Below are 23,245 nucleotides of genomic sequence, written 5' to 3' on the forward strand. Positions count from 1 at the left end.
TTTTCTCTGTTGCATTTAAGTCATTGTATTCAGTTACAGAAGTGGAAGTGTTAAAAAGATTTCCATCATGCAAAACATTCAAACCTATTTTAATTTCATAAATTCCTCTTTAAGAAGTTACAGCTATGGGGAAGAGGAACTTGTAATTAATGTAAACAGTGCTATCTGAGAAAACACTCTGAGCTTGGCTGCACAAAGAGCTTGTTTCATACTTCTCCAGCTATTACCTTTTCTCAAAAAATATTTGTTCAGGTATTCTGTTAGTTTGAAATAATGTTTTTCATAGGATTTCTTCAATGTACATGCTATTCTTAATTTGAACAAAACAGACATTCTTTGAGTAGCTGTCCGATATTTTAGTCTATGCTTTATGTACATAAATTTTATGTTTATCCATGAGCTGAGAGTAATTCGCCCCTGACATAGCAATGGATTATACTGCCATAGAATTAAAAAGCATGCAGTTTGGTCATGAGTTACCCTCATTGCAAGCCCTAAATTAAATTAATTGAGATTAGGAGTGATTGCCTTTTCCTTGCCAGGATTAAAATGTTAGCTGTTTTTGAGCTCAGGAAAATATTCCCAGGACAAAATCTCAAGAAACTGAAGAATGCTTGTGATTTAATTATGCATCGTGTGATATTTGTGGTTTTCCCACTGCTCAGTCACCAGAGTCATGAGACTCTGAGAGGCTGAGTTTTTTCTTCAAATACTAAACCATCAGTCCTTAAAATTGCTGAGAAAGAAAGAAAAACAAAAAAAAAAAAAAGAAAGAGAGAACGCTCCCGAGCATTAAAGAAAACAGAGAGCAAGCAGATGAAATATTTTGGAAGAATTGGTGTGTTCCCATGCAGGTTTTGAAAAGCTGTGCTTTATAATGTCAGCCATTTCTTCTTTCTTTACCACGAGTGAACAACTAATACTGAAAAGAGACTGTACAGCTCACAGGCATCATTTTAAAACCATTTTGCCACACTTGGTCCTTAGAGGAATGCCCCAGACAATCAAAATGAGGCAGAAGAGACGCAGCCTTTGTTGGAGCAGAGCCCTGAGTCTCCATCCCCACGGCAGCAGACAGCGAGCAGCACATGTGCCAGGGCAGAGTGATCTGGCACAGCTGGAACTGGTGCCTCCGGGCAATGACTAAGATCTACAGCACCAACAACTCAATGGCAACTGCCCTAGATCAATAATCGGTATTCAAGTTTTAGCACGGATTTCACAGCCATGCTCATCGCTCAGGACCAGATGTTTGCACCAAGCTGTCCTGAAAGTAGGAGCAGGCATAGGAAAGGGAGGACACAGACACACCGTCCCGACGAGTACTGGATGGCACCAGGTCTTCACCTCCAGAGTGAAACCTAGGCGATTACTATGAGACATTTAAGATTGTAACAAGAACCATGTGGCCTTAGGGCAGTCCAAGAAGAAACATATAAGGAGAAGGGGATACAGCCAGGAGGCTTTCCCTTAGTGTAACGCACTGTGAAATCTCCGAGTTACAGGTGATATCCAGACTCTCTTGTTAAAAAAACTAAGGGATTTATCTTCCAGGAATTTGGCTAAACTCCTCTTGAACTCACTTGCTGCATGAAATTGAATTCCACACTTTAGCTGAGCATTGCTGGTGGGGGGAGGGAATAATACTCTGTAACTTCGTATGCATTAAATATCTGGTAATTTCACCAGATAATCCTTACGGTGTGCAAACAGTGACTAATATTTTCTCGTTTATCATCCTCCTAACAGTCATTGATTCAAATGTCCTTGTCTTAATGCTTCTCAGATGATGAGCTCTTTTCTGTTTAATTTCTTTACAGCTGGAAGCAACTCTCAAGAAGTTTGAAACAAATTTAAAAATGTAGCTTATGAAAAATCCAATTTTTCCAGTATCTGTCTTTAGGACAATTTTTTTTACTGTCCTCAGTAATTAATTTGCCAATACTACATGCCATGTTTCTAATAAGCTCTGTTTTGCTCAAAATCAAAATACAGCAACAAGGCACTGACTATCTTTCACCTGTCGCTAAATGAAAGCATTGAAAAATAGCCAAAGAAAATGTCAGGATGAGTAAATCAGAATGACAAAAATAATGTTTTATAAGGAAAATAACGTTATAAAAGATTGTATCTTTTACCTGCAGTAGGAAAAAAAAAGCAAAGAAAATCACTTTAAGGTTTTGTAAGAGTCTAATTTTAAGAGTCTATTTATAGATGCTGCATATTATGTTAATTTGGCTTCTCCTGACATACAAAGGCTTCCTTTGAGAGCTTTTATCGTAAAAGAAAGAAGAAAGCAAGACAGCAAGGGGCTCTTACAAACAGTTATGATAAAAGCTGCTGTCATTATAACAGATCATCAGAAAGAGAGAAGGAGAATGTGAGACACCATTCGTCACTTTGAGAAATGCTCACAAACAGCTCCTGGATAGGTAAGACTAGCTACAATATTTATGAAGAGGGATACGTTATCAGAAGAATGCAATTTTTCTTCTTTGCACACTATTTACAAACTCATCCTGATTTTTGCCAGTGTATTTGTTATTTGCAAGAATTCATTGAAATATTTCACTCAAAACAGTAAGAAAGAAATTTTATTTGAGAATAAATTTCATTTCCCTGAAATGTTGTTGGGGTTTTTATTGTGTAATGAGAAGTAAAGTTTTTAAGCTTGTAGACTGTATGCAAACAGGTCATTTTAAGTGGGTTATTTTCATTGTATTGAGGTCATTGATCATACTGTTTTTTTCTAGTGCATTACTATATACATGAAAAACAAGCTTTCTGGCATGGGAAAACAGACCAGAACTGATGAACTATCGGCAATGAATATAAATAACAGATAGCAAGCCAAAAGGATCTGTGCATTGTAGAATTTCAGGTTATGTTTTATTTTTGATGGTTTAAAGAGGATAGCGGCACCCTGGACACTTCACTGATTGTTCTACTCATAAAACTCCAATTTTTGTAGGAAGACAAAAAGAAATTTTTCACAAATTGATGTCAGCAAACAGCAAGCAAGATATGAAAAGAGATTAAAGGTCATGTCAGAAATCATGTATTTATGGATGCTTATTTGTGGCCAAGTTCTTTTCACTCCAACCACAGTCAGCCATCAGAGTTAGCTCTTGGGATGGTGAAACAGTCCCCTCATAATGTAGAGGTCCTCTGGAAATGTGGTGCTGGAGTAGCTTTATTAAAAAAAATAATTAAAAATCAGTAGAAATTCATTTGAAGCTTATTAGGACTCCTTACTTGTGTCAAGGTATTTCCCCATTAGTCTGTGCTAGCGGCATTAACCTGACACTTAAAATGCCAAAGAGAATGTCATATTGCAGTTACACAGCATAGCAGCATTAGCGACTGTCCAGCTGCTTTGGCTGGTGTTTGAGGGGCAGGGGAGGGAGACAGGAGGCGGCAGGCTGGCACTTGCCCGTGCATGAAGTCCGTCCACCATCTGCTGGGGGTGGCCTGGGAGTATCATGGAGGGTTTGGCTGGTGTGAGCAGGCATGCAGCGCTGCCTCAGGGAGAGCACAAACTGCAGGTGTACTGACAAGGCTTTAAAAATTAATTGTCTGCACTCCAAAATCATCAAACTATATCAGAGTTTGTATATTACCTACATAGCATGGACACGTAAGTTAAGGGCTGAGGCTCAGAAAAGCGGATGCCTGCACAGGTGCTGCTGGCTGTGGTCACTTTGTGAGCTTGCACAGGGATTTTCCTGTGATATGCACTGTCTGGTGTTGTCTTAACATCATCACAGTTCTAACAGCTGAATGAACTCAGACCATCAGATCACATCTTGGGCCAGGAAATCTGTCTTTAGACCGGGTGTAAGTATGTATTGAAAATTTGTCTCAGCATCCCTTTTAATTCTCCTAGCACTAGCCTGCAGTCAGGCTGGAGACAGGCAAAATCAGGGGCTTCATAATTTTCCAGATTAGGGATAGAAAGTAATCGGTAGCTGCCAATTCAGCAACATGCCCTGAAACATCACCATCACACTCATCTCCTTTGAGTTGGCAGCTGATACCAAGACTACAGAGTCAAAATGAATCCTTGTGGATGTATGCGTAACCCAGCATATTTTCATGCTTTATCACCCCATTCTCTCAAGGCCAGAGGCACAGAGCATCCTATCTACTGCACCCAGTTATTTTCATAACTCCCAAGGACTGAAATAATCTTCTGCCTCATAAGTCATCATAAGGTACCAGTGCCATCTGCAACTGGACAAGAGAATAAGACAGCAAAAGAGCCCTGGCTCCTGTGATAAAACATCCTTGTAACACAGATGCTGCTCCTCAGCTTTGTCCCATACATTCAGGTTCATAAGTAACTCTGCCAGATTCTTCCTGTGACAGCGTCTCTCTCCAACACTAATACTATAGGAAGGATGGATTTTTCTATGTCATTCAGCTTAGGAGAGTTTCCATCCATCAGTCTCCACCACGTGTGTTGGAATCTTCTTAATGCCTAATAAAACATTTCTATGTCTAGGTATGATTGTAACTTTCGTGTTATATGTAATGACTTTTTTCCTCATTAAGACTTCAACTCATCTTACAGATTTGTTTTATCTGCTTAATAGTAGAATACTATCTAAAGAATACCCCAGTAAAGTTTGAAATTAATATAAAGAGGCTGCAGGCTTTAATCCTGAGAACTCAAGGAAGTGACTCAGATGCCAACTTCAATAAGTACTTTGGGACTGAGGATCACAAGTCTTCAGGCATCCCCTCCTGTTAAAACAGCTTTTCAAGATTTGAAAAATTACCCAAGGCCGGACTATGGGCTGAAAAGTAATCCAGATTTAGAAAGTGACACTTTCTTCCTGCAATAAGACCTGCCTTTAATTTCCACTCTAGCATTGTTCGGGGTGGGGGGTGGTGCTATTTAAACAAGGTTAATTCTGCTAGGATAACAAATTCATTGATACTCTTCTACACAACTATCTTTACCATACTTTGCCACTGAGCCACTCTGAATTTTCAGTTGATGCAACTAGATAGAATTAAATTGGAAAAAGCTGACATTTCCAAATGAGTCCAAGTAGGAAATGATTCAGTGGTTCCAAGGAGCAGAGCCAACTGTGAAAGACCATTTGTAACATGATATATCTGGAACCCTAAGCCACCCTTTTGTTTTATGAGCTTTTAATCTTTCTGTTTTAAAGTGTGGTGCTTTCCTTTTCCATAGGAAGATGCTAATCACATGCTGTTTCCTTCTGCATCTGCTGGGAAGAATTTGCATTGTAACTTTCTAGGGAACTTGTCACAAGGGCTGCCAGTGGTCCCTGTCCTCTGCAAACCTCACTGGAGCCCAGTCAGCGCAGAACAAGCTAGCAAAGCAGGGCAGGGAATACATCTAAAGAAGCTAGTCAGCGACTGAGCCACTGTCATTTCAATGATTAGACTTTGACCTTGGCTTCAAAATATTAATTTGCATTTGTCACACAAGTGGTCATTGAAATATGCGAGTCGTGCAGGTTAACAGTCTATTTTGCAGCCTATTGAGGTATTTCATACCCTGGGAGAACAATCAAAAGCTTGTTTTACCTAATAAGGAAACTGCTGAGACACATGAATAACCGTACTGTTTTCCAACACATTTCACACTAATTAACTTTTCAGTTTTATAAAACAAGCTGTGGTTATCTTTGAGTCAGGTTCAGTGAACCAGTGCTTGACTTTAAATAGAAAACTACTGATATTGCTGGGCAGATGTGTGCGGGCACTCGGAAGACCAGGGCTCCCATCAACACTGAATCACGCTGTACTCTTTAATCTTTCTCTTGGCCCCTTTGCTTGATTCTGGCTACTGAAATACCAACCAAATGATGTTTTCATGTGGTACTTATGTCGATTTCATTTAAGAACTTATGCATCTGCTCTGCAGTAGTTCAAGTTTCATGCAAGAAAAATAAAGTCAAACTTCACTCTTCTAATTCCTTTTTTTATAGAGTTTTCAGGTTTCTCTGGTAGTTTGTGGTATACAGACTGAAGATGCATTCCACAGGCTGACTGAAGGAACACCTGAGCTGTTTGCCCCTCAGATGGTTTTGTGTTGTGACTCTGTCCACAAAGAGTGTTTCACAAACTACCAACATTAATATTAAAAACTTACTTTTCTCTCTGAAACGTGTAGATCACTCTTGGCTTCCCTATTATCATTAAATAATTGCAATCTTCAGTTTGCCATCTAAAAATTGCTAATGGCTTTTTCTTCTTCAAACTGCTGCTGAATTGCCAAAAAGAATATATCATTCTCCTTTCAAGGCATGCCAGTAACTCAGAGGGGCACTGAGATATTAATTAATGGCCCATGCCTGAAGTAAAAGCTCAGACTTTTATTTAAATTGTTTAGAAGCAATCCTGCTTTTGAACTGTACTTTACACTTAAATATTCAAGTCCCTGTCTTTGATTCAGAGCTTTCCTTGCCAGCAGCCACGGCATCAGTCCTGGCTGTTTACACAAAGAGGTAGGAAGAGTGATATTTATGCTTACTAGGAATTGTGCTTCTTTTTGACATAATGGAGAAATCTGTGGGCTCTTGTAGAGCCTGTTCTTTTGCCCCTTGAACTCCCTTTCTGATATTATAGCATATGGGACACTCAATCAGTACATGATCAGACTGAGAAATTCAGGAAGGACATTCACACTCACATTTCTACCTTATTTCTGATTAGATCTAAAAAGCCATCCTTATTTTCCAGGACTTTCGCAGTGCTACAGTAACAATTCCTGTAATGTCAGCATATCATATCTTACTGAGCAGGGACTAGTCAGTAGCAGGGTGAGAAAAATCACTAATAAATTCAGTAATAGCTACAGAAGATGATTCTGAAAATTGAGCTGCAGATATTTTTCCACCCAGCTTCTGAGTACAATTAGGATATACATTAGTGAGGAATTTAAGTAAGAAATAAAGCAAGGATCCTCTTGGACAGCACAGATAAGTAAATATCCCAAAGATGTTATTAAAAAATAATGGAGACTAGAATATATAATATATAATATATAATATATAATATATAATATATAATATATAATATATAAGTTATAAGTTATAAGTTATAAATTATAAGTTATAAGTTATTATATATAAATAATAGACTCAGCGTCATCACTGACTCTCATTGCAACATCTCTTTCCTTTGTCTGATTATTTCTAGTGTTGCTATGCTTGGTTAGATGCATGTTAGTGGCACTAGGCACCACATTCCTAAGAAAGTAATTCATGCTTCTAACACAGTCAAATCTTGCTTATTTTAGCCCGCAGGAACAGAATAAGCATAGGGCTCACGTCGCTTACCTTTTCACATTTACCTGCCTGGATCTCTGCAGTACCCAAGAGAGCACTGGTGTGCTTGGGGATGGAGTTGTCAGCACATTGCTGTTCAGAGGGATGAGGAGAGGTGCCTGTGACATGGCTGCAGAGCCCTCACCCAGGAACTTGCACAGTTCCTTCCACTGCTGTTCCCTGCAGCATGGCATATGAGCACCATAACTCTCTACCTAATACCGATGTATGCCAGCCAGGTCAGACAGTCATACAGAGATCCTTTTAACACCAGCAGCAAAGGGTGTTGAACCCTCTCACTGAGACCCCCTGATCTGTGAGGGCAAAAAGGCTCCAGCATAGTATTGATAGCACAGCCAGCAGCCAAGGCAGGATTCCACACATGGGTTTAAACGTTCTTAGCATGAAAGGTGCCCTACAAGTGTCAGTCATCGTATTCCCTATTGGCAGAGGTTTAGGTGACTTATTTTATCGTCAAGGCTATTCCTAGAAAAAGAAAAACGTAAGTGCCTTAGAAAGTGAGAAGGGCTCCCACTATGAGAAATCTTATAGTCTTTATAAGGGTGTCTTAGGTATCTCAATTAAGTACCGATGAAATCCTAAGTGATTAATGATCAGAGGAAATAGCAACGGGTTTATGTTACTGGTTGTGCAGTATCACCTCAGGACCCAGCAGAGGGATCAGAGATCTGTGGTGCCAGAGACAAGAGACCAGAGAGACAGGCAATCAAAGAAGTTTTCCAGACAGAGCTGTGAGCTTGTGACATTTTACAAATCATTAAAAGCTGCACGAGAAAGACTTCAACATCCTAAATAGAGAACTCTGGAACAAATACTACTTTGTTTCCCATGAGTACTAGTTCACCTGTTACCAATCCTTTTCCTGCCCATAGGAATGATTTCCACTCAGCTCATATATTCCTAGAGAAGTTGAGAGAGGATGCATCCGCACTAGCATTTTACACTCAGAGAACATGTTTTTTAAGTCAGTCAACCTATCAACCCTACTTCTGGTTGTTTTGTGGAGGGGTCTCAGGGCGCACAAGCTGGATTGTTTTCAGATTAAATTAAACTACAATACATGCTTGTGGACTGTACCTAATGTGCTCCAACCACTAAGGGTATTAGTAGCCTCCTCCATCCCCTCCCACTCCTCTCCCAGCTCTGACAGTGTGGACATTGGATCCTCAGTGCCAACTGTTTCACTCCACAGATCTACTCCCATTGCAGGACACTGCTTGCCAGTGCGGGTACCCATTCAAACACTCCAGCCATACTGAGGCTGATTTATGCTTCTGCTGATGTAGTCAGCAATATGGGGTCTCTGCTGCTTCCGATTCAGTTGGAGCTGACAAATCTCCAGCCTTGCAGGTTGGAAACTTTAAATTCTGTAGACTAAACTCACAAATTTTATGTCAGACTGTCAACACGTTCCTTATCGTACACTCCCCTCCAACATCTAGCTCCTTCCTTCGAGATTCCTCACAACATTTCCTTATAATTTCTTTACACTGGTGAATGCAGTCAGCCAAATCTTTCCCAAGATACAACTTGAAATCATGCAATGTAGCAAAGCACACAGAAGTTAAAATCCAATGTGTTAGCAGGCTTAAGAGAGGGCATTATTACAGAAAAAGATGTCACGAATATTGCACAAAAATTATTTCACCTATTTCAGTTACTCCAAGTACAGCAGATGTATTTCTATCATCCCTGCACTTTATTTTTTCCCAGAATGAACAGGTTGGGGAGTAGTGAACCTCCTGAAATCTGGGGATTGGCCAAAAGCCCATATTCAAAAATTGCTCTATTTCAGACAGAAAAAAAAAAAGCCGTCAAAGTAATATATGGACTTGAAAACTCAGCCATAAGCACCTGTTCATCTCGTCATAGATGAAGTTCAGTTGAGTGCATCTTGCTTCTAAAATTGTCCTGACACTACTGGGAATGTTGGCTCAGAGTAAAGGAAATGAGCAAACCCAGCAGCTCTGCCAAACTCAGTGCTACAAACTCTGAACATACTGGGAGCAGAGGGAAGACTTATTATGCACCTCACAGACTAGCAGATTTGACTGTCGAATTTCATTTTCCATGAAGTTATACTCATATAGACGAGTATGAGATGTATCAGAAGGAGTACTCAGTCTTGACCTCAGTCTGCACAGAGAGGGGCTATCAGTGATAGGAGGTCTTAATTAAGGGGTTTGTATTTTTCATGATGAGGGCAAGGCTTTCAGGTGTGAGCAAGCTGTGGTCACTACAACAAGAAGGGAGTTTGGCTCTCAGGTCAGATATCTACCAATTTCTTTGTTGCTGCTCTCCTCAAAATGGTCTCCAGTAAAGGAGGTGCTAAAAAGGCAATGATATGAAGACAAATATAAGTAATCCACTAAACAGGAAATATTTTTCAAGTCCGCTTATTGAGTAAGAACAAAAATCCCTGACCTAAAGTACTATGACCCAAACTGCTTCTGAGACTGCCAGTGCCAGAAAACAAGGCAAGATCCCATCCTTAGCTAAGAAAGCAATTTGTTTGATGTTTTACAAGGCATCTAACAAATTCTTTTTCCCCCTGACAAAACCCAGTTTTATAAACCAACCAGCTAAACAAGTAGGAAAACACAATTGTGAAGTTTATCCAAGGGGAGAGTGGGCTGTTTGCCTGAAGACTAAATCCCACATCCAGATCTGTTTGCAAAGCCTGTAAATTCAGTCATCACCAAAAGTTGTCACTAACTTCACAGAACTGTGGCACCTGGTTTTCAATGAACTCTTGGCTTGTTGAAAAAATTTGTTCCTCATATTTGAAAACTTTTTCCATTACAAAGTTTGCTTCTGAAGTGAGCAGCTGGAGACTCTGCAGTGGAAATTGGTGCAGCTTCATCAATGTCAAGGGAAGATCTAACCCTCTGCTTCAGTAGGCTGGAGAATGGGACATGAGAAGATTCCCAACTGAAAAATGTAGCTTCACTGGAAGGCTGGTAAACAAAACTTGTTTGTTCGGGCTTTATTTTACAACACAGCTACATAAAAGATGCAACATGTCTTTGCTTTGTGCATTGATCTATCAGTTGAGAAAGGGTTCAGATGCGGCCAGGTGGAAGAGCATATTTGGGTTTTCTTTCAAAGTGCACTTTAGATTTTTTTTTGTCCCAATTCACTATTCTTAAAGCCAGTCGGGGCCCAGAGTCTTTTCAAGTCACTCTTCTTATTTACTGTCATTTGCTGATAATCCCAGCTCCCCCACTCTCATTCACTCTCAGGTGCCTCCTGCTGCTGCTGTTGTTGTCAGCTATTGGAAAAAGTAAAAAGCAGTGTCCTCCGAGATACGCTTTCCTTCATGCTTCATCTCCTGCTGCCAGTTATGCCTGCAGAGCTTTTGGTAGGTCCCCATCTCTCCTGCTTAACATGGTACACTTTTCAAAATAGCTGTGATTCTTAACTGGGACAATAACAGTTTGTCTCTTTCATCTCTATTGTCTCAAGGCTTTCAATAACCACCTTTCCAACAGTTATTTACTGTGGCTAACACCACACTTAGTCACTACTCAGGTTCATCCTGCAAATGCAGAAGAGCACATATTGGGAGCAGTTATTAGGACGGTAGTGCAATTTTTCCTTCAGTTAATGAGAGTCATGGGGCTTAACTCTGTCTTGCACACATGTAGCCATCCTCCACTACAATTAAGCATCATCAGTCTCCAGAAGCACGGGTCCTCTTCACAATAACCTATGGCTCAATTTTACTACTTTTTTTTTTTTCCAACTAATATTTTTACAAACAACTGAATATCACCTTCTGAAGAGGGTTTCATATTTTACAACTGTCATATTACTTGTCCAGGCAATAGCTGAAATAATTATCATAGAATCACAGAATCACAGATTGGTTTGGGTTGGAAGGGACCTTAAAGATCATCCAGTTCCAACCCCCCTGCCATGGGCAGGGACACCTCCCACCAGACCAGACTGCCCAAGGCTCCATCCAACCTGGCCTTGAACACCTCCAGGGATGGGGCAGCCACAACTTCCCTGGGAAACCTATTCCAGTGCCTCACCACTCTCATAGTGAAGAACTTCCTCCTTATGTCTCGTCTAAATCTGCCCCTCTCCAGTTTATACCCATTGCCCCTTGTCTTATCACTACAAGCCTTTATGAACAGTCCCTCCCCAGCTTTCTTGTAGCCCTTTCAGGTACTGGAAGGTCACTATAAGGTCTCCTCAGAGCCTTCTCTTCTCCAGGCTGAACAAGCTCAACCCTCTCAGCCTGTCCTCCTATGGAAGGTGCTCCAGCCCTCTGATCACCTTCGTAGCCCTTCTCTGGATTCCAGAACTGGACACAATACTCCAGACGAGGTTTCACAAGAGAGGAACAGAGGGGCAGAATCACCTCCCTCGACCTGTTGTCCACACTTTTGATGCAGCCCAGGACATGGTTTGCCTTCTGGGCTGCAAGCGCAATTAGCTACACGTTTCCTAGTACAGAGGGCTATATTACTGTTCCTCAGTGTCCAGAATATTTTTTTAACATGTTTCTGACTTATCTGATCAAGTGAGTATTTTTTCCAGGTGATTAGAGATTGTGTGTGCCATGCACATCAGGATAAGGGGCCATGACATAGGCTGAAACAAGCTGGCTTGGAGCGATCCCTGTCAGAGTTAGCTGATGTGCAGGCAGGCTGAGAGTGGGCTACGTGGGTTCCTCTCGCTCCCTTGTGTACCTTTTCTTCACAATGTCTTTTTTTTTTTTTTTTACTTTTTGTTGCAGTAATGACTCACTGTGCTTAAAAGCCGTAACTATGAATTCTCCAAAACCCCACAAATTAAAGAATACTCCTTGATGCAAGGAGTAAGAGAATGAACCACAGTAGATTCAAAAACAGAGAGAAGGTTTTAGAAAAAGTAGTAGTGAATAAAGTATTTCAGGGAGCAGCAGTTAAAAACTGCAAGAAAGGTGACATTTTGTAGCAATGCACTGGTCAAGAGGAAAAAGCTCAAGTGATCATTAAGGTTTCTGGAAAGGCAACAGGAAAGAAAGACAGCCCTGATGTGGATATTTTTTTAAATGTTGCCAAGAGACAGGCACTTGATTTTCATTTGTTCAGGTTTGTAGAGGTAAGTGTTGGAGTGCTGAAGTCTGAGCCAACGGTCAGGCAGCACAACAAATACTGAAGGGGGATATCACATCTGGGAGAAAGTACTCTGGAGAGGTGACAGCTTTAAAAGAGAAACCAATCAGATGGGATAAACTTCTGAGCCATGTACAGCAGATCTGTTACTTAACCCAAAATATAGCATGTACTGTTATTTTAATCACTGGGCCAGAACAAATTGTCATGGAGATCATATATCAAAATCAGGGGGAAAAAATCCAATTAACAATCCTAATTTAACCTGTGAAAAAGCAGAGATTATTTAGGATTCGTAAAACAGAACCACATCTGACTGCAAGAGTTAGAAGGAACAGAAGACTATTACAGTACAGAGAGTAAACAAACTCTGTCTCTGAAAGAGAGAGGAAAATTAAGGAATTCCAGGATTTTTGCAGGCCAAAGACTGAAAATCATAGTCAAAGTACACCTGCACAATCTCAAAGATCTATGTGTTTTAAGCATACAGACGTTGGCCAGAACTGTAGAGAAAACCATTTTGTAAAAGCTTGCAGACCAGAATTTAACATACTGGTAAAGAAACAGGTCATTAACAGTCTAGAGTAAAAAATACTTTTTTTTCAAAAAGGAATTATATGAGCAGAATATGAATATTGGAATCACTGTCACAGAAAGGTTTGTATCAGATTGATACTGGCTTTTGAGCTAATCTGAGATCTCATAGAGAAAACCTCATACAGCTGAACACAGATGTGCTGGGCACACATAGAACAGCTGCCATGGTGGGTTTTGAAGAGCTCCATGCAAAAGGGCAATAACACCTGGAAAATTCATTTTTACGGAATGGACTGCTGCGTCTGTTCTAAGGTAGAGAACAGGTCAAATACCCAGGCTCACTTAAAAGTAGAAGAAAAAGAGTCCATGAAGCCAGAAAGCAAACAGAGCTAAAAAGAATGATGAAAAGAATAAAGGTCTAGAAATGGCAATTAAAAAGTTTAATTCTGAGCAAGCAGACACAGGACAGAAATAAAATAACAAAAAAATATTGCTATCATTAAAAATGTAAGGAAAATCTCATGTTTTATGCATAGTGTTCAACGTAGCATGAAATGAATTTATTCATTCTAACTATATATATATATAAATATATACAGCATCTGGATTATTATTCCCAATACTTAATAATAGCGCTGTGACAATGCAAGCCATAATCTCATACATATCTATCGGCGTCCACATATGAGCTATGCTAATGATAAATAATACAGTAGGACATGATTATGATCATATCGTATGTTTTTCAAAATATTGTAAAGCACAATCTAAAGTCTTCCTGAAAAACAGTAGTGAAATTGGACACTTGAAAAGACTAGTGGGTAAAGCCCTACTAGACCTCAGAGCAGTACTGGTGGAACTGGGACTGTGGCTACTGGTTTAACTGGCAGCCACTACCTCCTTAGCTGGTGTTCAAAACAGGGCACTAAAAATCCTTCAAATACAATGAGAAAACAACAGATCAAACAGAAAATGTATACAATAAAGCTCATATGACCTAAGGCCCTTGGAGTCTTTGGACAATTAACTTATATGCAGACATAACAGCAAGTAACCTCTTGTGAAGCTGCTTCCTACCCCAGTGTGGTGATTTGTGAATAACAAGAGATGCCCAACTAGAAAATGAAACTGGATTAGTTCGTTTCAGAGGAAAAGAAGGAAAAGGAGACATGCAGCAGAAGGTCCACTCAGTTGGTCAACAGGATGGGCCAGAGAGTAAGGACTGAGCAGAGTAGCACAGGGAATGAAGAGAGCACTTCAGGAACTAATGCCCATAAGAAGCTCTGAGCACCCCCCTAAGACTAACTCAAAGACTGAGGAGGATTAAGTTACTAGCCACAATATTGAAAGGCACATACTGATTTTAAGCAGTCGTTCGGGTTGATTATAAGCAGCCTGACAAGTGAGGGGACATACTTCCTTCCCTAGGGATGTTTCTGCCTGGACGCTGAATGCCTTCCATAAAGAATTGATAGTCAAAATTCCCAGTTTTGACTTTTCCATAGTTCCTATGATAAACTGCTTAGAGGAGCAGCCTTTTTATATGTTTTTTTCACATAGATGTTTAAATAGAATCATTAAGTATGGCATGTGGACAATACCCAGGCAGCAAAAGATGACTTCTTTTATGTTAGCTAAACAGAAGTGCAGACAGAGTGCAATTTTCTTCAGACTTGTGTTTCAGGGGGATGCTAAGAGGATTTCACAGTAGGAAACTGGGCATAGTAGGAAAGGATGCTGCAGGTGAAGGCAAGTCAGCTGTTTGCTCTAGGTTCTGAACAGTGCATCATCTTAGTCTCTCAAATTCTTCTGGTCCTTCTTCAACTTTTAGAAGTTGATGGTACATTATGAGTGATTGGCAACGACATGTGCTAACACTCAGCTTCAGCCTTGATTCCTATGGATATTTATCTACCCATCATTTCACCGTAGACCCAGCTATTCCCTTCTGCCTCAGCAGCGCTGGTTTCTGCTCTCGTGTTCTTGAAATCCTTACTTTCTTTCACTTCCCTTAGGTCCCAGCTAGAGAGAGGCAGCAGGGTGCAGTGGCTCGTCCAGAGCCCATCAGTGCCGCCAGGACAGCCAGTGTGTGCACCCCAGTTCAGCCAGTGGTGAGTCAAAGACAGAAGGCACCTGTCCAGCTGCTGCTGCCTCTCATTTATGGTGATATTCACTTGGCTCTTCCTTCTCTATTCAAGCACTAATTGAAAAAAAAAAAATCAAAACCCAAACAACCAATGTTTTAGGAATATGATGTCTTCGAGACATTAATGTCTCTTTTTAATGTGGCTGAAATATGCATTGTTCCTCAGGAAGTCTCCTGAGATGCAGTACCTTAAACCTTCTCATAGACAAATCCTTCAAAAACAGAGGATTGATTTCTTATTTTGAGAGATCATCTGCAATGTTTTCCTGCATTTGCCCCAAGTGGTGCTCAGAAGTCCTGGAGAATGAACTGTTTTGGAGAGTTTCTCAAGGTAAAGGTGTTGTGCAGCAGGGACACAACCAGTCTTCTCCTGATAAGGTAGCCTATGAACACTGTGGATGCAGGAGGCCTTTAGGAACACTGCAGAGCAGGGAACAGTATGCAATCTTTCCAGTCAAAGAGGCTAGAGTAGGATTCACCTCAACTCAAATTGGATGTCTACAAAAGCTTAAATCAACTGAGCCCTCCAAGTAACCATTTATCTCTCCTGACACTGAAGGGAAACTTGGGTACCTACCCTGACTGCAAACATTTGTAGCATAAATATCTAAAGTTAGCTGAAAGAAATCTCACCTTAGGGTTCAGTCAATAACTTCCCTTTCATTTTACCTCCAAGTAACAATATTCTCTAACAGAAAAATACAGGTAAACATAAAGCAACATGGCAAGACATTTTTAAAGCTTATTCTTGCTGTAAAATGCATAGGTGTCAAATAAATCTGTCCTCTTGGTGACAAAGTTGTCAGCATTATCTTGACAGGATGCTATCATTCAGCTTGCAAATGTTGAAGTTCCAGTGGAGTAAAAGAAGTGCACTTCATTCAAATGCATCTCTCAGTATAACCACTGCCAACACCATGAGCTGTCACTGCAATTAAGGAAATGTAAAATGATCCCCCGCAGAGAAGAGTACAGTAGCAATGAAGGGAACAGAGTCAAGTCCAACCCTAAGCCAGCAAATAATTTTCTTTTTACAGCTTCCCAGAAAGGACTTGGCAGGGGACATGAGCAGGCAACGGAGCACAGTAAATTGGTGAAGGCTTTATCATGAACCTACTTCTCTGCCATGCTGAAATTCATTTCACCAAACCGTACTCCACAAAAATAGATTCTATATTTATATATGAAAGTATATACATATATATGAACATGATTATATATGAACGTATGCATTTCCTTCCAAAACCAGTACTTTGTAACTAGCTCGAAGCTTGCAGCAGTCACTGCTGCCAAGAGTGACCAGGAGCATTACGAGCTAGTGACTGACACCACTTACCCTGGGAAAATCTGAAGTTAAGTTCCACAATGTGTTTTTTTGCTAGATTCTCATTATCACACATTCTGATGTGTCTCAGGCAGCTATTAAACCCCTTGTCAAGTCATAGCTTAAATCCTGACTGTGAATCATATCTTCTTTTAGCTCAAATTACCTCTGCATTTCAAAATTCTGAAATAGATACTGTGCAATTAAAGCATTTTAAAAGCATTAATTCACACACATGGCAATAACTCATTTTGTTGATTTGTGTCAGAAAAGCTATTTGTCTGCAGATACTGTATTATTATCTTTGTTTTTAGGGCCCCTTTTAGTTTTATATCCAATAGACTTATACCATCCATCCTTTGTGAAAACAATATAATGTTCTCAGTGTCAGAAGGGACTCACATGTAACGAAGAGGAAAAATTGTCTTCACCATAGCCTTAAAGCACATAAGGCCTAGTACAATGAAATGAGAGAGTTGCTGCATTTTGTTCAGCTTCTCAAAGAAGTGTAGTTTAGAAAACTTAAAGCAATACAGAAAACAGAAATACACACGATATGTTTTATACACATAAAGGGACCACACACCAGTTGGTGTCACCCAGTAGTTTAACTTTCATGGCACTACACTAATTCCCACCAAATGACCATCTGGTCCACATCAAGTGTCAGAAACATCTGGGAAACATGGAAACCCTCTCGTTTTTCCTCAGATATGCAAGATCAGCTCTTATACTTTGGAACTAGCTTGTTTTTGCTGTGCATCGTTGTTAAATCCCAGGTTCCCACTCTACAAACAGTTCTTGCTGTCACTTCATCCTTTCTCAGCCACTTTCTTGACTGTCACAACATTTCACAATATTAAGCCTCTTTCTAAGCTTTCAAGAACAGAATACAGTTCTTTCAGCCAGTCACATTTTAGAGGTCACAGTGGTAAAAAATTAGATGGGTGAACTGTTAGAACAAGGGTTATTTTAACTCTATCTGCACTCCCAAACTGAAAGCAACGAACCACTGTAGAGTCCAGATTCACGACAGTGGTTGGGTTTCCTTTGAAGATCTGATCTTGTATCAGAATGGGGTTGGAGGCTACCCAAGTCTGAAGCCAAATCCTCTTGACTCCTCTATCCCGCAGAAAGGATCACCTTGGTAGAGGTGAATTTCAAATGGCTGGATTGGTAGAAAAACTATATACTTTTTATATATTTATTTATATATTTTTATATATTTATATATATTTACTTTTTTGGATTTCCAAAGGCTTCAGGGAAATGGCTGTGTAGAATTTCAGATGGACCCTAGAGAATTTTCTCACTACAGAGCTGAGGTGAACCATGTTAATCTCCTGTTGCCCAGAACAAACCAATTCGGAGCTATGCAGTACAAACACAGGCATGGCTGCCCACAGAAGGAGCAGTTAGCTAGTTCCCTGTTCAAGTTCCATTGTTCTCCAAATTCAAAGTCAAAGGTACCAGGAGAGAAAACAGATGCCATGACATGTGCCATTGCTTATATTGAGAAGGAACATTAATTCAGGATAAAAGATTATCCCATGTAGGTGACAGAGTGGAATCTCACTGAGTGTGACTGTATTTTTCTCAAGTCTGGTATCAATTAATCCTTCACTCCTTTCTCCTCCAGGAACATCACTTCCTTTTTTCTCCAGGGTGGAAGACCCAGGAAATGTTTCCTCCAGATTTAACGACTATGCCTTACATTACTGAAGACTGTTCCCTTCTGTCTCTTGCTCCCTGTGGCCACTCCCTGCTTCACCAACTTGGCAGGCTCCACTCCATATTGCTCCTTCCACAGTTTCTTTCATTTGGTATCTCTCAAGCCTTGCCCTGGCAGCCGCCTGTCGCTCCACCTACTGACCCCATTCTGCTGGGGCTCCAGTTGTCTCGGCATGGAAGCTTCCACCGGCTGCTTACAGCTGGGGGAGGCAACATGACTTTTCATTCATCTTCCACCCTGCTCACTATACCCCACATCCCAGGACTTGGAGACTAAGCTAGATAGGAATTTCCTAGGAAAATAACACATTTTTGACAGAAAATGGCATCTGAACTGTAGGAGAATATTCAGAAAAAGGTTTATTCTAGAACTGGTTCAGAACAAAATCCCTTGCTATTGCCAGCATTGTTCTTCCACAATTCTTGTTCTGAAAGGAATCCTGGTATTTCTAGCATGTTTGCATAAGTCAACATAATGCCATTGAGGCACAGCAGCAGAGAATCTGGTCCCACGATCGATATCTCCAAACCTACTTAACTTCAAACCTACCCAGCTCTGACATTTTAAAACTCAATTCCTTAAAGGCTTCTCTAAATTGCCACATCCCTCCTAGGCACTATCTCAAGAGGTTTTATTTGTAGCTGAAACCTCTTGGTAAATAGTATACCTAAAGAATAACAGCTATGTAGGGCTCAGTGTATTCCCATAGTAATTATTTCTCAGTTTCCCATGAAAGAGGAGTTGCAATGGGAAACCACACTGGTTAGCCTAGATAGTATTCTAAGGGCATTTGCTATCACCGCGAGATCACTAATTCTTCACCTGTGGCTTCTGAGAGAAATACTGAAATAATAACTTGATGCAGCTGACCTTAAAGCATGCCTAATTATCTCATTCAATATGCACTTGTCATGGGTCTCAAGAGCTTCTAGTAAATAATGAAGCAATTAACCCCTTCCTCCAATTTAAGGTTTCCAGGTTTCATTGTCAACGTCACAGCTTTGAAACTATCAGCATTTCTTGATCAAAAAACCTCCATGCTTACCATCACCAAAACAAGGGCAATACCCTTTCTCAATCAGAGGAAATACTAGGCAATGCTGCCTGGGCTTTGAACATTTTATGTACAGCAATCACAGCCTCTCAGTGTGTATTATATGAAATACACACTGAAGAAAGTTCATCACGGAAGGGATGCTAAAAGCCTGTGAGTATAACTAAGTAACAGAGAGGTTAAACCTCAATGAAAGGTAGAAATGTTAGCACTAGCACAAGACACCTGGAAAGTTTAAGCATCACCTCTAATGTGAAGCACTTGCATTCACCTTAAAGCAAAAAGACCACCCCAACATATCTTGTGGAAAAAAGAGCTTATGACTGACTTTAAGAGCAAGCACTTAAAAAAAACCATCTCTGAGCAGATTCCCCTCACACTGTTTCAGAGCCAGGAAGCTTTAAGACCAACAGTTTTGCTGTTTCTCAGAATTGTTGGTCTGACATTCCTCCCACAATTGCCAAGAAAGATTGCAGTGAGGAAGGACAGATCCCATATTTTAAGCTTGCTGGCCTACCTGCGTACCTCATATTTCTCTTCCATACATATTTTATTCTGTGTAATGAGATTTTATAGCATAGAATGAATTAGACCATACAGGCTATGCTGAAAAAGACGACATCAGAAAGATGGGAGACAGTACTAAATTAGCTGCCAGAACTATTTACAGAAGGCACTCAAAACCCTGAATAGATTTACTTTGGCTGCTTGAAACTTTCATGCTCTCGAGATGGAATCAGATCAGTCTAAGGTGCTATTTCTTCCAAGAAGTTCTTGACATCTCAGATTTAAACTACGTTAAAACACTAGAGGAAGGTGTTAATTCTTCTAACATGCAGAAAGCAGCACCTGCAAACTGTGCAACTGCAGGCACATAGTGTGCTCAGAGATGAAAAACAAGAGCAGATATATAAATGGGACCACTCATCAGTGAAGCACGTCTCATGTGTCTTCTCAATACCAAGGGCTAAACAGCAAGCTTGTTCCAGTCACAAGCAGAGCAGCCATCCAGGAGTGACTGACTCAGAAACACTCAGTCTCCTTCCCATCTCTAAATGTATACCCTCCATACTACCCTCACCACATGGCTAAAGCCACCCATTCTTCATCTAACAGAAAATGCTAGCTCCATTGTTCTCTGCTGGCTTTCTGTCTTCTGCACACTCTGCCTGTTAATACTTCACAGACCATAGGAAGGTGACGGAGTTACCTCCAACTTCATGCTGTTCAACAGCTCAAGAATTGTAGCAAGTGTTCAAAGGAGTCGGGAGTGAAATGAGAATTGACAAAAATCTGACATTATTTACCAGAGATCTTGTAACTGCTCCCCCTCCATCAATAACTTGCACAGTTCAGAAGGAAGCAAGAAAAAAAGGAATTATGCTTAAATATTGAATGCATTGAGAAAGATACCCTGAAGTATAATGCTCACTTCAGACAGAAGGTAAAATCACTGTACCTTTCTCACAAACATTTGCAGCTGGAAGCTATTCATCAAGGAAGTGGACTACAAACCTGCCATAAACTCAAGGAACTCACATATATGACCAACACAAAAGCCCACTGGCTTCATATTCTGTGGGTAATGTTGTTATTAGTTTGTAAGCAACTACATAGGTGGAAAAAACAACCAACCAGCCCTCCTACCCCAACCTGTTCACATATAACAAACATTACTCAGGGCATAGTCACATTCATAAAAAATATGCCTTGAATACTTTACCTTCATCCTGCAATTATTGGGAGAATAAAGTTATTTCTAAAGAACGCAGCCATTGCACCAATTTAGGAATATCATAATGCAGTGTTTTTCCAGCAGTGGAAAACTGCTGACCAGTAAAACAGCATGGCTCTGAGGCAACAGAGAAAATAATCTAGATCATACAATCATTCCCATACAGCAAAAAAAAAAAAAAAAAATCTGGGAAATTGATAATCTAAAAAGTATCTTAACTTTAGTTTCATGGCAAATGAAAAGTATCATGGCAACACTGTCTAATACGGCTCTTAAATAGGACAACCTTTCAATTTAAACACATTGAGGAATGGAGAAAACATGCCCTCTTTTCTTATTTTTCTGATCCAAGCTGCACATGACAGTAACACATTTCTATCAGTAACTACTTATGTCTATTGATTTTTTTTAAAAAATCCTTCTGTACCAAGTACGAACAAACTGAAATGTATACCACAATAGACAAAAGCAGACACTGCCTAGGGATCAGAGCTGGATGGTTAGACCCAAGGTTTGAGCTACTCTTTCCATTTGAGAACAGTCAGCTTGTGACTCCACTTTCTTCCTGTTTTTTCCAGCACTTTATTTTTGTAGTAAGCACAGAGAACAAAACAAATAACTCTTTAATTAATCAAATTTATAATTTCTCCTTAAGAGTATTAAAATGTTCAAAAGTGTTCATATCTCATGATCCCTTAGATAAATTTTCTATTCAAGAACAGCCAGAGGAATTGTTTCCATGGTTGGTCTTTCTTAAGACAGAACCTTTTGTTAAGAATATGATGGATGTGATATAGAGATTGGAAAGTTAAATCAATTGAGCGCCAGTCAGAGATGATCGCTGTAAAAGACTTCTGGCAAAAATTTCACATTTTTATTCTCGGTAATATCCCCTCACTTCAAATGAAAACAGGACTAAAGTTAAATACTCGCTTTCAGCTGACTGCAAATGCTGGCTGCAAGACCCACAATTCTGTCTCTGTTTTGTCGCAATTTTTAATTGTCTTCCCAGACTTAATTTACACAGTAAAATGTAATTTGCTGTCTTCAGTACTAAAATTTGTTTCTTTCCTTCATGAGTTGGAGGTGTAATTCTATCATACAACGCAACTTCATACATGGTAAATCAGAGGCACACTTAAGGGCAGGCAAAGTGCCATTTTATGAGAGTGGTATGAGCAAAGACCGCCAACAGACTACACATGAAAATCAAAGTTGCTCAGTGACAGCAGCATTCTAAGCTAGGAATGTCCAAGCAGCTGTGAGGGCTGATCTAGCCTGCCTATTTTTAATGAGATGTGTCACTGGGACTAGATTAATTTCAGAAATAAAAGATATGTGAAGGGAGTTTCTAAGACTGCTGAATTCAGACTAACATAATGCAATAGCAGTGTAATGCTGGAGATTTCCCGGTCTTTTGGCACATTCCACAGGGAGCAGCAATGGGCACAGTCACACGTTAAAGCTGGGAGGCATGCGAGCCACCATGCAACAGCTAATGCACAACAAGCATGTGCTCTCTCCCAGTGTTAGCATGGAGGGGACAGTTTTCTCTTTTCCTGGTAAATCCAGATTTACACAGAAGAGAATACATGAATCTCTGTGTCCCATCACACGCCTGTTTAAATCAGCAGATATTCTACCACTGGCTTCCATAGAAATCTCACTGGTTTAACATTGGTAGAAGGCCAGGACAAGTAAATCCTGCCCTGTAAATTTAGATAAGAAGACAACTTCTATGACTTTCAGATTCTGAGATCTATGTCTCCATTAGAATACGATTGACTAACAGGATTTAGCTGTGTACGCAGTTAAGCTCCTTGGGGTTACAAACACTTGATTCCTAATTCAAAAGAAGTAGGTGTGAATGCTCATATATTGCTTTATAATACTGTCATGGCAACAAAACTCTCATAGCCGCAATGTCATTGTTAGTCACGTTGCAAAGGACAGTCAGAGGACGTTCACTGCCTCCACCCTCCTCAAAGGTTAATACCACAAAAATGTCCTGTTCCAAAACAGCGAAACATCCACTATTGTAATACCTATTTGAGGACCACTGTAATGCAACTGTCTTTATACATGCTGACGGAGGTTATACATTCTCATTAATGCCCTGTATTTTTCCCTCTTGTTCAATAAACCAGTATTGTCACTCAAACTTACCTCTCTTTTAAAGGAATATAATTTAAGAAATATAAAAAAGAAGGACGGTTGACAGTAAATATGTTACAGAGGACCTCAAGCCTAATTTGTGCAATAATTCCAGATAAAAAAGTAT

The 23,245-nt window shown here is 40.1% G+C and overlaps 1 long non-coding RNA gene across 1 annotated transcript in view; it reads right to left on the reverse strand.

The window, feature by feature from the left end:
• The window catches only part of LOC128851322 (uncharacterized), a 34,446-nt gene that overhangs the window by 10,689 nt on the left and 512 nt on the right, over positions 1–23,245 (reverse strand). The window lies entirely within an intron of this gene.

The sequence above is a fragment of the Cuculus canorus genome, chromosome 2 (assembly GCF_017976375.1).
Source record: "Cuculus canorus isolate bCucCan1 chromosome 2, bCucCan1.pri, whole genome shotgun sequence".
NCBI lineage: Eukaryota > Metazoa > Chordata > Aves > Cuculiformes > Cuculidae > Cuculus > Cuculus canorus.